The sequence below is a fragment of the Asparagus officinalis genome, chromosome 8 (genome assembly GCF_001876935.1).
Source record: "Asparagus officinalis chromosome 8, Aspof.V1, whole genome shotgun sequence".
Lineage (NCBI taxonomy): Eukaryota > Viridiplantae > Streptophyta > Magnoliopsida > Asparagales > Asparagaceae > Asparagus > Asparagus officinalis.
Genome location: NC_033801.1, coordinates 118,145,763 through 118,160,423, shown reverse-complemented (window position 1 = coordinate 118,160,423; position 14,661 = coordinate 118,145,763). Strand labels below are relative to the sequence as shown.

At 29.4% G+C, this 14,661-nt stretch overlaps 1 protein-coding gene across 2 annotated transcripts in view; it reads left to right on the top strand.

Moving 5' to 3' along the window:
* The window catches only part of LOC109820596 (dual specificity protein phosphatase 12), a 25,955-nt gene that overhangs the window by 3,541 nt on the left and 7,753 nt on the right, over positions 1-14,661 (top strand). The window lies entirely within an intron of this gene.

Sequence of the window (14,661 nt, the reverse complement as noted above, 5' to 3'; positions counted from 1 at the left end):
AACTGGACTTTTGTTCTTACTAGTTTATCTTATGACATATTAACCACTAAGGATGCAGAGTTCATATTTTTCTTTTTATTCTCTACTAAACAACCTAGCCAAAAAGCTCACACGTCTGTCAACGATTTACACTACCCTAACAAGCCATCCTGGCAACAATAGGGCTTTACACTGCATGACTTGGGTGACGTCCCTTAAGCCTGTAAACTAAGTTCTTAAGCAGAGAATGAAAAGAACATATATGAATTCTACGTTCTTATTAGCAAATAATCATAAAGATAAACTGTTAGAATAAATTTACACAGGCATATAATAGTTATGCATGGCTCTGATACCAAAAGTCCAGTTATACTGGCAGAAAAGTTAAAAACGCACAATTGACAGAATATGTTTCTGATATTGAATCTCTTAATAAATGGACAATCCCTGATGTTCCTAATAGGGATATTTATAAAATTGGCTTTTTAGATTATAAGTCTTTAATTAATATTAAGACTCTAGAACGGACTACAACAGTCGATAGGGATGAACAGACTATCCAGTTACTTGGACCAGTTGACATTGAACCATATATGGACAAGTATAAATATATACATGTTGGTCTAATCCAAATAGCTTTTAGACCTTTAACTTTGCAAGGCTTAAATGCTTCCTTATTAGTCTGTTTAAGAGATGCTAGATGTCTAAATTGGACCCAATCATTGATGAGTATAATGGAAACCAGCCTATGTAATGGACCTGTTTATTTTAATGTTTATCCTAATCTTAGTCTATCATTGACTGACCCGAACATTCTAGAGGCAATAAGTCTCAACATTAAAACACATGGGTATAACTTCATATCAAGATTTGAAACAATTGCGATAATATATTGGATTCATTATAAAATTCTTAATATTTTAGCTTATAAAGCTAAAATACATTCTAAACCAGGTAAGATTCTTTTGGTAGAAACCAATGTCCTATCCTCAAATATTGCTGTTAATAGACAGATAAAATGGGATGAAATAAATTTCCCAGATAATTGGATCATACCCAATGCAGTTCAATCACTGCCAATTATTAATCAAGATGTAGATCAAATAGTTCAAACTATAGATGGAGATGTAGAAATAACTTTCAATCCTTCACGAACCATCAGAATATCTGATGTGGCCAATTCGGCTAGAAATTCAATCTCCAGATCTAGTTCTTATAGAACTAATGAAATAAAAGGATTAAACCTTTCTGGAAATAATATTCCTCATCCTTTATATAAGGATAAAATGTCTCCTAATTAAGAAGTCAGTTTTAGAATGAAATGAATTTTGAAGGAAAAAGTTTTGAAAGGAAAATTCTGAATCAAGAATTTTATTTAGAACAACATAAAAATTTTAGAAAATAATTTTTTAAGACATTTAATAAATAAGAATAATTAAACTGGAAAAATGAATACTATTCACAGTTAAAATTAAAACAAAAAATTGAGTTTTTATTCCTTGGTTTCTGAAAAAGTATATTAAAAATCAAGAAAACCAAATAAGAGTAATAGAAGAACACTATAAACAGTGGAAAACTACCACATGTAGAATAATTAAAAGACCTGTTAATCCTCTAACAGATCCTATTTATCTAAAAGATGTTCATCCTTCTACAATAGAAGCAATGACTTTTATAAAGCCTAACGAAATTAACGAAGAACATATGAAAGAATTGAGTAAAATAATTAAACAAAACAATTATACAAATATACATCTTCAAACAATAGGAGATCAATTAATCAGAATTGAAAATGCTATAGACAAATTAATAAATAAATGAATGATGTAATACCATCATTAAAATTGTTAGAAAAAAATAAATCACCGGTTTCTAAAATGGAACATACAAATATAAAACCACCGATAGATATATCAGGATTTAAAAAAGATGATAAAGGTACTATTATAAAAGACCTACTCCAGCCGATGTTTTATTTGAAGAAAGTGATACATTTATTCAAATGGATTATAATGGTAGAAATATCTACGAATGGAATATTGATGGGTTATCAGATACCCAAATTTATGCTACAATGCATAGAATGATGATGTACAGTACAATATGTAAACAGAATAATAATTCTGATAAAATGATAGCCTCGTATATTACATGTGGTTTTACTGGCACCCTTAAAGGATGGTGGGATAATTATCTATTCCCTGAAGCCAGACATGAAGTATTAAATGCAACATAAATTAAAATGGTATACAACAAGAAGATGCTGTATACACTCTAATGCTAGCAAAAGCACATCACTTCACCGGAGCATATCTCGATGAGGGTGAAAGAATTAAGGACCTTATTACAAAATTTTAGATGTCCATCATTAACTCACTTTAGATGGTATAAAGATACATATTTAAGTAGAGTAATGTCTCTAGCTCACGCTAATAGCGCACATTGGAAAGCTAAATTTATTGATGGCTTACCAATTTTATTTGCTAAAAGAGTTTGAAACAAAATTCGAACAGAATATAGGGGTTATATCCCTTATGATAATTTATCTTATGGATATTTATCAAATGCATGTATAAAAGTGGGTTTAGCTCTTTGTAATGATTCAAAACTAAAAAATCAATTAAAGTCTCAAAGACTTACTAAAAGAAAAGAATTAGAAGAATTCTGTGAACAATTTGCATATGATCAACCATATAAGGTTGAGAAGAAAATTATTCCTAATAAAGGAAAAAATAAAAAATTTATAAAGAAAAAGAAAAAGAAATTCTTTCAAGAAAAAGAAAGTGAAAAGCCAGAAAAGACTAAAAATAAAATTAAAAAAAGAAAAGAATAAAATTCATTGTTATAAATGTGGCAAAATTGGCCACTATGCAAATCGTTGTTATACAAAAAAGAAAATAGAAGAAATTGAAGATGAGAGATTAAAAAGAATGTTGTACAAAATTATGATTAATAGCGATACTGAATTTGAAGAATCATCTTCAACAACCTCAGAATCTGAGGAAGAACAATGCGCATGTATAGTTAATAACTGTAACTAAGATGCTGAATATTAGAAATCAATAGTCCAAATGAATGGATTATCTACAAATATGATTAAATCTAATCAAGAGTTACTAACAAAATTAATAAATGAAGACATATCTTCGGACTTAAAAGAAGAAATTCTAAAATCCTTATTAAATAATAAAGAAATCAAAGACAAACCAAACATTGATAATGTTTATAGATTATTTGAAGTTATAAAAAGAAGACTAAATATTGCATATTCTTCTAAAGAGTTATCTTTATCAAATCTCAATAAAGAGATACAAGATTTGAAGAAAGAAGTTAAAAATTTAAAACAAGAGAATAAAAATATTCTCTCTCGACTAGATGAAAAAGATACAGAAGACAATAATACTATAGTTCAACATAGTGATAATGAAAGTAATGACTTTCTACAAATTTTACAACAAATTACCTCACAAAAGTGGTATATTAAAATTACTTTAATAATTGTTGAGCAAATGTTTATACCAGATCTACTAGCTCTGGTTGATAGTGGTGCAGATTTAAACTGCATAAATGAAGAAATTATACCTTCTAAATTCTTTGAAAAAACTACTCAAACGTTGAGCAGTGCCAATGACAATCAATTAGAGGTAAAATATAAATTACCACAAGCACACATATGTGTACAAGGTTCTTGTATACCTACTCCATGTATTTTAGTTAAAAATTTATCCCAACATGTAATACTTGGGACACCATTTCTTCATAATATTATGCCCATAAGTCAAATTGACATAAAAGGTATTAAAGAAAATTATGAAAATAAGGAAATTATATTTGAATTTATAACTGATCCTCAAACAAGGATGTTAAATGAGGTTAAGAATATAATCTTAAAAAATTATATTTGAATTTATAACTGATCCTCAAACAAGGATGTTAAATGAGGTTAAGAATATAATCTTAAAAGAAAATCAAATAAATTTTCTTAAATCCTCAAACAAGGATGTTAAATGAGGTTAAGAATATAATCTTAAAAGAAAATCAAATAAATTTTCTTAAAGAAGAAGTAGTATTTGTTCAAGTTAAAGAACAAATAAAGAAACAGAAAGACTTAAGTCAGATTGAAAATAAATTTAAACTCACTGTATACAGTGATGTTCCTAATGCTTTTTGGAATAGGAAACAACATATTGTTTCACTACCTTATATTGATAATTTTAATAAAAAAATATTCCGACAAAGTCAATATCTTGTCAAATGAATAAAGAATATATTGAATTATGTAAAAATAAAATACAATCTCTTATAGAGAAAAAATTAATAAGGAAATCATATTCTCCTTGGAATTGTGTTTCATTCTATGTTAATAAACATGCAAAACAAGAAAGAGGTATTCCCGGTTTAGTTATAAATTATAAACCACTAAATACTGTCCTTAAATAGATAAAATATCATATTCCTAATAAAAGGGATTTGTTAAATCACATTCATAATGCAAAAATATTTTCTAAGTTTGATTTAAAATCATGCTATTGGCAGATTCAAATTGAATAAAAAATAAATATAAAACTACTTTTGTAGTATCTTTTGGCCATTATGAATGGAACGTAATGCCATTTGGGCTTAGAAATGTCCTTTCTGAATTTCAGAATATTATGAATGGAATATTTATTCCTCAGACGGATTTTATATTAGCTTATATTGATGACATTTTAATATTTTCACATAATTTTGATCAGCATGTGAAACACTTAGAAATTTTTAGAAATCTAACATTAAAGAATGTGTTAGCTATATCTGCCCCGAAAATGAAATTATTTCAAACAAAGATTAGATTTTTGGGTCATAATATTGAAAAAGGAACAATAATTCCTATTAATAGAAGTATTGAATTTGCATCCAAATTCCCTGATGAAATAACTGACAATAAGCAGTTACAAAGATTTCTAGACGCATTAAATTATGTTACAAATTATTATAAGAATCTGGCACAAGATACAACCATATTGTATAGTAGGCTAAAAAAGAATGCTAAGTTATGGACTGAGCAACATACTGCTGTAATTAGAAAAATAAAAACAAATGTAAAATGCTTACCATGTATACATTTAGCCAATATACATTGGTTTAAAATTGTAAAAACCGACGCATCCAATATAGGATACAAAGGTATTTTAAAACAATTAGATCCTCGAAATAATAAGGAACAATTAGTCAGATTTACATCTGATAAATGGGATAAAGCCCAATACAATTATTCTACTATTAAGAAAGAAATGATTTCTATTATTAAATGTTTCTCTAAATTTAGAGATGATGTCTTAAATCAAGAATTCTTGTTAAGAATTGATTGTAGTTCTACTAAAAACATTATACAAAAAGATGTAAAAAATCTTGTTTCTAAGCAATTTTTTGCTAGATGACAAGCTGAATTAGCAATGTATCAATTTAAAATAGAATATATTAAAGGTGATAATAATCATTTTCCTGACATTTTAACCCGTGAATTTTTACAATGTAGCAATGAGATGGAGGAGTCTCCTTTTCAGGGAGGGGGAGAGGAGGCCTAGGCCCAAACAATTCTAGAAGGAGTTATACTTTGACTCAGTCAAATTCTTGGAGAACAATTGCTAAGAAGCATAATTCTAGCAGTCCATCTCAAGCCTTTTATAAAGGCATAAATGATTTAATAAGCAAGGAAGATACTCCTCAGCTATTTACTTCAATTGTTCAAAAAGAAGTAGAATGGACTTCAAAGCAAACTTCTGAGACTGTTCTGTATCTAGAACAAGACATTCCAATGATGAATGATCCAGATAAAATTCGTCAGAAATATCTGAATGATAGTTACTATCCGACCATATCATTAAAATCAAGGGCATGGATAAAACAAAAAGGAACGTAAATTATCCATTTCTGGAGCAGTGAGAATCGTAATGTTCCACCAAGCTTTAGTAAATGTATCATTCAAGAAGTTATACAACTAAGAAATTGGGCGATTAATCCTAATCAAGAGTTGCCTTTGGTAAAATTCTAGAATACGAAGGAGTTACACTACAATTATTGGGACTACAAACAAACCTTTTACAACATATTCTTATACCAGAATCATAAGAATAAACATACTTGGTTTATTAATATTTGCCCAGAAGCCATTAATAAAGGCTTGCCTGCATGGTTCTATCACTGGTGGGAAACTTAAGGAGCTGAGTTAAGCAAAGTTCCCGAACCAATTATGAAGTTATATTCTTCATGGGTTGATTCCCATCCAATTATTTCTAAAGATGGATGAAAGCCAAATCATAGATGGCCTATGTCATATTTATTTCTTTGCCGAAGCAAAAATTCCATGGATATGGACTTGGTCCTTCGAATCTGACTGGACTATTTCTCATTTGCCAATCTTAAAAAGAAAGTTTTACTGTAGATGGTGGACTGACATTCTAATAGAAGAAAAGTAAAGCAACTTGAGGAAATTATTAAAAAGAATAATGCTATTCTTGAGACTTCTATGACTCAAGAAATACAGAAAGAAAATATGCTTAAAATAGCCAAGATGATTAGGCGGAAATATCCTCAGGCTTCTGATACAGAAGTTCAACAAAAATGCTTAGAACATTTAAAAAAGTAATTTTTGAAGCATTTGACACTAGTGATACTAGAAGTTATAGTTTTACTAGGGAAGATACTCATATTTAAGATGCCCAAGACCCAGATGATTTGTGAGATGAAGCTATGAAAATATTACAAGATATTAATATGCCAGATATTAAAGGCAAAAGCATTGCTTGATAAACACTAGAAAATTCTGATTTGAGCCTCGGGGAGCCGATCAGAATCACTTTATCAATAGCTACTTTATAAAAGCTTCTTTAGAAAAAGAAGCTTTAATAAAGCAACTTTCGAAAAAGAAGATGCTATTACCGTGTACTTTTGAAAAGTTATATTTTTTCAAAAGTTGATATGATGTAAAGATGCTGCCACGTTTTCTAAAGAAGATGCTATGTCCCTTTCAAAAAAGAACGTAGAAGTTTCTTCAGACATCTTTATTGCTTATAAATAAGATGAAAGACAGAGAGTTTAGGCAGACTTGAGAGAGCAGAATAAAAGAGAATAAGAGTTTGTAAGAAGAAATTTTGAGAGATCCTTTGTATAATTAAGAGTGTACTTTGTAATATATTTTGGAAGATAAAGATATTATTTTACAAGTTGGGCGTCTTAAACTGTAAGCTCTTCTATCTTTTATTTTTGTTTTTCTTCCTGCTCACTTTTGGGGCATAGGCCATCTATGATTTGTTGAACTTCTGTATCAGAAGCCTGAGGATATTTTCGTCTAATCATCTTGGTTATTTTAAGCATGAGATTTTATTTCTGTATTTCTTGAGTCATAGAAGTCTTAAGAATAACATTATTCTTTTTAATAATTTTCTCAATTTGCTTTATTTTTTCTTCTATTAGAATGTCAGTCCATCATCTATAGTAGAACTTTTTTTTAAGATTAGCAAATGAGAAATAGTCCAGTCAGATTCGAAGGACCAAGTCCATATCCATGAAATTTCTGCTTCAGCAAAGAAATAAATAGGGCGTCATCTATGATTTGGCTTTCATCCATCTTAAAGATAATTGGATGAGAATCAACTCATGAAGAGTATAACTTCATAATTGGTTCGGGAACTATGCTTAACTCAGCTCCATAAGTTTCCCACCAGTGATAGAACCATGCAGGTAAGCCTTTATTAATGACCTCTGGGCAAATCTTAATAAACCAAGTATGTTTTTTCTTATGATTCTGGTATAAGAATATGTTGTAAAAGGCCTGTTTGTAGTCCCAATAATTGAAGTAGTATAACTCCTTTATATTCTGGGATTTTACCAAAGGTAACTCCTGATTAGATCTTTATTATCTTCCAAAATATATTATAAAGTACACTCTTAATTATACAGAGGATCTCTCAAACTTTCTTCTTACAAACTCTTATTCTCTTTTATTCTGCTCTCTGAAGTCTGTCTAAACTCTGCCTTCCATTTTATTTATAAGCCATAAAGATGCCTGATGAAACTTCTATTTTCTTTCTTGAAAGGGACATGACATCTTCTTTAGAAAACGTGGCAGCATCTTTACATCATATCAACTTTTGGAAAGTATAACTTTCAAAAGTACACAGTAATAGCATCTTCTTTTTCGAAAGTTGCTTTATTAAAGCTTCTTTTTCTAAAGAAGCTTTTATAAAGTAGCTTTTGATAAAGTGATTCTGATCGGCTCCCTGAGGCTCAAATCAGAATTTTCTAGTGTTTATCAAATAATGCTTTTGCCTTTAATATCTGTCATATTAATATTTTGTAATATTCCCATAGCTTCATCCCACATATCATCTGGGTCCTGGGCATCTTGAATACGAGTATCTTTCCCAGTAGAACTATGACTTCTAGTATCACTAGTGTCAAATGCTTCAAAAGTTGTTTTTTTAAATGTTCTAAGCATTTTTGTTGAACTTCTGTATCAGAAGCCTGAGGATATTTTCGCCTAATCATCTTGGCTATTTTAAGCATGAGATTTTTTTCCTGTATTTCTTGAGTCATAGAAGTCTCAAAAATAGCATTATTCTTTTTAATAATTTCCTCAATTTGCTTTACTTTTCTTCTATTAGAATGCCAGTCCACCATCTACAGTATAACTTTCTTTTTAAGATTGGCAAATGAGAAATAGTCCAGTCAGATTCGAAGGACCAAGTTCATATCCATGAAATTTTTGTTTCGGCAAAGAAATAAATAGGACATAGGCCATCTATGATTTGGCTTTCATCCATCTTAGAGATAATTGGATGGGAATCAACCCATGAAGAGTATAACTTCATAATTGATTCGGGAACTATGCTTAACTCAGCTCCATAAGTTTCCCACCAGTGATAGAATCATGTATGCAAGCCTTTATTAATGACCTCTGGACAAATCTTAATAAGTCAAGTATGATTATTCTTATGATTCTGGTATAATAATATGTTGTAAAAGGCTTGTTTGTAGTCTCAATAATTGAAGTAGTATAACTTCTTCGTATTCTGAGATTTTACCAAAGGTAACTCATGATTAGGATTAATCGCCCAATTTCTTGGCTGTATAACTTCTTGAATGATACACTTACTAAAACTTGGTGGAACATTACGATTTTCACTGCTTCAGAAATGGGTAATTTTTATTCCTTTTTGTATTATCAATGTCTTCATGCATGCCCTTGATTTTAATGATAGGGTCGGATAGTAACTATCATTCAGATATTTCTGACGAATTTTATCTGGATCATTCATCATTGGAATGTCCTGTTCTAGATACAGAACAGTCTCAGAAGTTTGCTTTGAAGTCCATTCTACATTTTTAACAATTGAAGTAAATAGCTGAGGAGTGTCTTCCTTGCTTATTAAATCATTTATGCCTTTATAAAAGGCTTGAGATGGACTGCTAGAATTATGCTTCTTAGTAATTGTTCTCCAAGAATTTGACTGAGTCGGAGTATAACTCCTTTTAGAATTGTTTGGGCCTAGGCCTCCTCTCCCCCTCCCTGAAAAGGAGGGACTCCTCCATCTCATTGCTACACCGTAAAAATTCACGGATTAAAAAGTCAGGAAGATGATCATTATCACCTTTAATATATTCTATTTTAAATTGATATATTGCTAATTCAGCTTGCCATCTAGCAAAAATTTACTTAGAAACAAGATTTTTTACATCTTTTGCTATAATGCTTTTAGCAGAACTATAATCAATTCTTAACAAGAATTCTTGATTTAAGATATCATCTCTAAATTTAGAGAAACATTTAATAATAGAAAGCATTTCTTTCTTAAAAATAGAATAATTGTATTGGGCTTTATCCCATTTACCAGATGTAAATCTGACTAATTGTTCCTTATTATTTTGAAGATCTAATTGTTTTAAAATACCTCCGTATCCTATATTGGATGCGTCAGTTTCTACAATTTTAAACCAATGTATATTGGCTAAATGTATACATGGTAAGCATTTTACATTTGCTTTTATTTTTCTAACTGCAGCAGTATGTTGCTCAGTCCATGGCTTAACATTCTTTTTTAGCCTACTACATAATATGGCTGTATCTTGTGCTAGATTCTTATAATAATCTGTAACATAATTTAATGCGCTTAGAAATCTTTGTAACTACTTATTATTAGTTATTTCATCAGGGAATTTGGATGCAAATTCAATACTTCTATTAATAGGAATTATTGTTCTTTTTTCAATATTATGACCCAAAAATCTAATCTGGGTTTGAAATAATTTCATTTTCGGGACATATATAGCTAACCCATTCTTTAATGTTAGATTTCTAAAAATTCCTAAGTGTTTCATGTGGTGATCAAAATTATGTGAAAATATTAAAATGTCATCAATATAAGACAATATAAAATTCGTAGGAGGAATAAATATTTTATTCATAATATTCTGAAATTCAGAAGGGCATTTTGAAGCCTAAATGGCATTACGTTCTATTCATAATGGCCAAAAGGTACTTTATATTTATCTTTTTCTTCAATTTGAATCTTTCAATGGCCTGATTTTAAATCAAACTTAGGAAATAATTTTGCATTATGAATGCGATTTAACAAATCCCTTTTATTAGGAATATGATATCTTATCCATTTAAGGACAGTATTTAGTGGTTTATAATTTATAACTAAACGGGGAATACCTCTTTCTTGTTCCGCATGTTTATTAACATAGAATGCAGTACAACTCCAAGGAGAATATGATTTCCTTATTAATTTTTTTCTCTATAAGAGATTGTATTTTATTTTTACATAATTCAAGATATTCGTTATTCATTTGGCAAGGTCTTAACTTTGTCGGAATATTTTTTTCATTAAAATTATCAATATAAGGTAGTGAAACAATATGTTGTTTCCTATTCCAAAAAGCATTAGGAACATCAATGCATACAGTGAGTTTAAATTTATTTTCAATCTGACTTATTAAGTCTTTCTGTTTCTTTATTTGTTCTTCAGTTTGAACAAACACTACTTCCTTAAGAAAATTTATTTGATTTTCTTTTAAGATTATATTCTTAACCTCATTTAACATCCTTGTTTGAGGATTTAAGAAAATTTATTTGATTTTCTTTTAAGATTATATTCTTAACCTCATTTAACATCCTTGTTTGAGGATCAGTTATAAATTCAAATATAATTTTTTAAGATTATATTCTTAACCTCATTTAACATCCTTGTTTGAGGATCAGTTATAAATTCAAATATAATTTTCTTATTTTCATAATTTGCTTTAATACCTTTTATGTCAATTTGACTTATGGGCATAATATTATGAAAAAATGGTGTCCCAAGTATTACATGTTGGGATAAGTTTTTAACTAAAATACATGGAGTAGGTATACAAGTACCTTGTACACATATGTGTGGTAATTTATATTTTACCTCTAATTGATTGTCATTGGTACTGTTTAACGTTTGAGTAGTTTTTTCAAAGAATTTAGAAGGTACAATTCCTTCATTTATGCAGTTTAAATCTGCGCCACTATCAACCAGAGCTATTAGATCTGGTATAAACATTTGTTCAATAATTATTAAAGTAATTTTAATATATCACTTTTGTGAGGTAATTTGTTGTAAAATTTGTAGAAAGTCATTACTTTCATTATCACTATGTTGAACTATATTATTATTGTCTTCTGTATCTTTTTCATCTAGTCGAGAGAATATTTTTATTCTCTTGTTTATATTTTTAACTTCTTTCTTCAAATCTTGTATCTCTTTATTGAGACTTGATAAAGATAACTCTTTAGAAGTATATGCAATATTTTGTCTTCTTTTTATAACTTCAGATAATCTATAAACATTACAATGTTTGGTTTGTCTTTGCTTTCTTTATTATTTAATAAGGATTTTAGAATTTCTTCTTTTAAGTCCGAAGACATGTCTTCAGATATTAATTTTGTTAGTAACTCTTGATTAGATTTAGTCATATTTATTGATAATCCATTCATTTGGACTATTGCTTTCTAATATTCAGCATCTGAGTTACAATTATTAACTATACATGCGCTAATTTTGTTAGTAACTCTTGATTAGATTTAATCATATTTGTAGATAATCCATTCATTTGGGCTATTGCTTTCTAATATTCAGCATCTTAGTTACAATTATTAACTATACATGCGCATTGTTCTTCCCCAGATTCTGAGGTTGTTGAAGATGATTCTTCAGATTCAGTATCACTATTAATCATAATTTTGTACAACATTCTTTTTAATCACCCATCTTCAATTTCTTCTATTTTCTTTTTTGTATAACAACGATTTGGATAGTGGCCAATTTTGCCACATTTATAACAATGAATTTTATTCTTTTCTTTTTTAATTGTATTTTTAGTCTTTTCTGGCTTTTCTCTTTCTTTTTCTTGAAAGAATTTCTTTTTTTTTTCTTTATAAATTTTTTATTTTTTCCTTTATTAGGAATAACTTTCTTCTCAACCTTATATGGTTGATCATATGCAAATTGTTCACAGAATTCTTCTAATTCTTTTCTTTTAGTAAGTCTTTGAGACTTTAATTGATTTTTTAGTTTTGAATCATTACAAAGAGCTAAACCCACTTTTATACATGCATTTGATAAATATCCATAAGATAAATTATCATAAGGGATATAACCCCTATATTCTGTTCGAATTTTGTTTCAAACTCTTTTAGCAAATAAAATTGGTAAGCCATCAATAAATTTAGCTTTCCAATGTGCGCTATTAGCGTGAGCTAGAGACATTACTCTACTTAAATATGTATCTTTATACCATCTAAAGTGAGTTAATGATGGACATCTAAAATTTTGTAATAAGGTCCTTATTCTTTCACCCTCATTTCTATTGCTAGCATTAGAGTGTATACAACATCTTCTTGCTGTATACTATTTTTAATTTTTGTTACATTTAATACTTCATGTCTGGCTTCAGTGGATAGATAATTATCCCACCATTCTTTAAGGGTGTCAGTAAGGCTACATGTAATATACGAAGCTATCATTTTATCAGAATTATTATTCTGTTTACATACTGTACTGTACATCATCATTCTATGCATTGCAGCATAAATTTGGGTATCTGATAACCCATCAATATTCCATTCGTAGATATTTCTACCATTATAATCCATTTGAATAAATGTATCATTTTCTTCAAATAAAACATCAGCTGGAGTAGGTCTTTTATAATAGCACATTTCCAATCTTTTTGGATCATTTTTAATTTTATTTATTTCTGTAAAATTATTCTCTACAGCTAATAATTGTTTTGGAGTTATTTCTCCAGAAGAATTTTCAGATTCTTCATTGTCTTCATAAGAACTACTTTCTTTAGATATCACTTTTGAAGTTTAAGCTTGATTTAAAGTGTGAATTCTAGGGGTGGGCAAAAACCGAAAAAAACCGGTTCAACCGAAAAAACCGCCTGAAAAAGCGGGCCGGTTAACCGAACCGGATTAAATGGATGAGAAGAAGACTCTAAACCGTCCGAACCGAATTAAACCGGTTTGGATCCGGTTTGAACCCCTGAACCGCCCAAAAAAAAAACCGAACTGAATTTTCTAATTCGTTCTTTGTCGGATATTCATATTGCTCAAAATGGAAAAGACTTTTGGTTTGGACGAAGTCGGATGGAATAGCTTTCTTATTAGTGAGTCATCACTTGAACATTAAGCTATATAATTGCTCGGTAATTTGATTGTTATGTTTACATACATGTTTATATTGTATAGTTCCTTTTCATTGGGCCTGCTAGCGTATATGCACGCATTAAAATCGGTGAAACCTCATATAAGCTTTCAAATTCTACTAGAGGTATGTTAAGTTGTTTTCCAAGAAATGAAAGATAACCTTTTGATTATAGTTAATTAATATTTGAATGTTACGTAACCATATGTACTTGTTGATATGGTTTGCGCTCATTTCACTAATTTCGGTTTTTTGTTAGCTGTGGCAATGGTGTTACTTCAAACAAGCTCCACATTTCATTGTTTGGGGGAAAAAGTTAAGTAGACAAAATGGACAAATAATGATACTTCATCAGAAATTAATAGGCAATGATCTCAGGTGTGGGCAGATTTTTGTGAAATAGTATTAATTCGGTTCAAAACCGAAACCGATCCGAATTTCGGTTGGGCCGAATATTTGGATGAATGGAAAAAAAATCTGGATCTGGATGAGAGTTTTAAGAATTCGAAAAATTCGGATTGGATACGGATTGAGCTTAAAACCGATCCGAACCGAATATGCCCAGCCATAGTGAATTCTAGCATTACTAAGCTTCTTAGCTAATATTTCAATTATTTCAGAAGAGATTATATCATCTTTTTTAAATCTTGATATATCTATCAGTGGTTTTATATTTGTATGTTCCATTTTAGACACCGGTGATTTATTTTTTTCTAACAATTTTAATGATGGTATTACATCATTCAAATTTTTTATTAATTTTTCTATAGCATCTTCAATTGTGATTAATTGATCTCCTATTGTTTGAAGATGTATGTTTGTATAATTGTTTTGTTTAATTATTTTACTCAATTCTTTCATATGTTCTTCGTTAATTTCGTTAGGCTTTATAAAAGCCATTGCTTCTATTGTAGAAGGATGAACATCTTTTAGATAAATAGGATCCGTTGGAGGATTAACG